Source organism: Nanorana parkeri, unplaced genomic scaffold, assembly GCF_000935625.1.
Source record: "Nanorana parkeri isolate BGI_ZX_2015 unplaced genomic scaffold, ASM93562v1 scaffold2494, whole genome shotgun sequence".
NCBI classification, from domain to species: domain Eukaryota; kingdom Metazoa; phylum Chordata; class Amphibia; order Anura; family Dicroglossidae; genus Nanorana; species Nanorana parkeri.
Window position 1 is genome coordinate 103,671 of NW_017308762.1, and position 3,296 is coordinate 106,966.

Below are 3,296 nucleotides of genomic sequence, written 5' to 3' on the forward strand. Positions count from 1 at the left end.
TGCCGTTCGAGCAACGTGTCTTTTCACCCAGTCGGACTTCCTGTTTATTTCTTGCCTCTGTAATCCCTGCGGTGGCCCACCACCTACCTTGTCTCCTGTGAGTCTGGATCCCCTCTTCCTCACAGCGAGATCCTGTACGTCCTGCATTGGATTGATCATCAGCTTCTTCAAGTGAGAGTTAACTTGTCAAATCACCACACAGTGCTCAACTTCCTCGCATGGCTGGGCATTTAAGATGGGCATTTTTTATTCCAGTTCACCCCCCTCCCCCCCCTGCTTGTGCCCTATTGCTTATGCCTAGAAACAGCCCTGGCTATACTTTTTTTTTGTGCCGTCAGGAGTTTACAGCTGTGCGCCACACAAAGTCTCTCATATACAAGAAATATGAATTTACAGCGGCAGGGGCGGCCAGGGTGTAATAATCTTAGTAAATCACTGTAAGAGGAGAAGGATCTGCGGCTGATGTATAATGTATCAGGTTATGTACGAGCCTGCACAAAGAACACAACGCAGAATCCCTTGGGGAGCGCCGAGCGAAGGCAGCGAAGTTTGTTTATGTCACAACACCAGAATAAGCTGAATCTCAATACACAAAACTGTCAAACGACAGCCGGGACATTATGTTTATTTTCACCTATAATTGAGGTGAGAACGTCTGCAATCATTCTTGAAAGTCAAAGACCTACAATACATGGACTGGATGATCTTCCTTCCCTCCTCTTCCTTCCTTCCTCCAGTGATCAGGTTTACATCTACTTTCACCGATTAATATCTCCAGTGAAGTTTGTTGGTTAAAGATTTTTCCGCCGTTGTATCATCTTGCAGTACACTTGAGCCCTGGACATTAAAGGAGAACTATGAGGGGGGGGGGGCTTTTCACTCCCCTCATAGTTCTAGCCGACCTGTGACAAAGGGGCGGGTACAGCTGGCTCTGCCTCTAGATAGGCAGAGCCAGCTGTCACTCACGCAGCTGGGCGGATCCAGACATAATTGTCGGGATCCGCTTCAGCTGCGGCGTCCCAGTATACCGCGAGCTGTATCTCCCTATATACTGAGCCTAGGGTGACGGGAGGACGCTAGTTTGTGTCCTCCCGTTACCCTAAGGAGAACTATGGGGGAAAGCCCTGACCCCATAGTTCTCCTTTAAAGTATTTATATATTCTTAAAGAGGAACTTTTACCCACCAATTCAATGTCTCCCAAAACAGTCACTTTTTTAAGGCAAGCCAATTGTCAAGGTTGCCGGTGTGCTTATTTCATCTCTCACCTAAGCGTTCGAGCCCCCAAATGGCTGGTGTCATAGCTGAGCACATGTGCAGCACCTTGATGGCACCTTCCCTGATTGTAAGGGGTGAGAGATTAAAGCTTTAATAATCAGTAAATGAGATATAAAAATGACTGACCTCTGTAGCTGCAGATGCTGTGGAGAAGTTCATCCTTAAAGATCACAACATAGAAACCTACCACTGGTTTCAGTCCATTAGCAAACAGCTTCCAGCACACACTGGGGGTTCCTATTAAAGGACCTCACCCACTGACCTGCTTTATATCCCCATTAGAAGGCAACACCTGCTGCGTGTTCCCATTAGAGGGCAGAACCTGCTGCGTGTTCCCATTAGATGACGGCACCTGCTGTGTGTTCCCATTAGAGGGCATCACCTGCTGCGTGTTCTCATTAGAGGGCAGCACCTGCTGCGTGTTCCCATTAGAGGGCGGCACCTGCTGCGTGTTCTCATTAGAGGGCAGCACCTGCTGCGTGTTCCCATTAGAGGGCGGCACCTGCTGCGTGTTCTCATTAGAGGGCATCACCTGCTGCATGTTCCCATTAGAGGGCAGAACCTGCTGCGTGTTCCCATTAGAGGGCAGCACCTGCTGCGTGTTCCCATTAGAGGGCGGCACCTGCTGTGTGTTCTCATTAGAGGGCATCACCTGCTGCATGTTCCCATTAGAGGGCAGAACCTGCTGCGTGTTCCCATTAGAGGGCGGCACCTGCTGCGTGTTCCCATTAGAGGGCGGCACCTGCTGCGTGTTCTCATTAGAGGGCGGCACCTGCTGCATGTTCCCATTAGAGGGCGGCATCTGCTGTGTATTCCCATTAGAGGGCGGCATCTGCTGTGTATTCCCATTAGAGGGCGGCATCTGCTGTGTATTCCCATTAGAGGGCGGCATCTGCTGTGTATTCCCATTAGAGGGCGGCATCTGCTGTGTATTCCCATTAGAGGGCGGCATCTGCTGTGTATTCCCATTAGAGGGCGGCATCTGCTGTGTATTCCCATTAGAGGGCGGCATCTGCTGTGTATTCCCATTAGAGGGCGGCATCTGCTGTGTATTCCCATTAGAGGGCGGCATCTGCTGTGTATTCCCATTAGAGGGCGGCATCTGCTGTGTATTCCCATTAGAGGGCGGCATCTGCTGTGTATTCCCATTAGAGGGCGGCATCTGCTGTGTATTCCCATTAGAGGGCGGCATCTGCTGTGTATTCCCATTAGAGGGCGGCATCTGCTGTGTATTCCCATTAGAGGGCGGCATCTGCTGTGTATTCCCATTAGAGGGCGGCATCTGCTGTGTATTCCCATTAGAGGGCGGCATCTGCTGTGTATTCCCATTAGAGGGCGGCATCTGCTGTGTATTCCCATTAGAGGGCGGCATCTGCTGTGTATTCCCATTAGAGGGCGGCATCTGCTGTGTATTCCCATTAGAGGGCGGCATCTGCTGTGTATTCCCATTAGAGGGCGGCATCTGCTGTGTATTCCCATTAGAGGGCGGCATCTGCTGTGTATTCCCATTAGAGGGCGGCATCTGCTGTGTATTCCCATTAGAGGGCGGCATCTGCTGTGTATTCCCATTAGAGGGCGGCATCTGCTGTGTATTCCCATTAGAGGGCGGCATCTGCTGTGTATTCCCATTAGAGGGCGGCATCTGCTGTGTATTCCCATTAGAGGGCGGCATCTGCTGTGTATTCCCATTAGAGGGCGGCATCTGCTGTGTATTCCCATTAGAGGGCGGCATCTGCTGTGTATTCCCATTAGAGGGCGGCATCTGCTGTGTATTCCCATTAGAGGGCGGCATCTGCTGTGTATTCCCATTAGAGGGCGGCATCTGCTGTGTATTCCCATTAGAGGGCGGCATCTGCTGTGTATTCCCATTAGAGGGCGGCATCTGCTGTGTATTCCCATTAGAGGGCGGCATCTGCTGTGTATTCCCATTAGAGGGCGGCATCTGCTGTGTATTCCCATTAGAGGGCGGCATCTGCTGTGTATTCCCATTAGAGGGCGGCATCTGCTGTGTATTCCCATT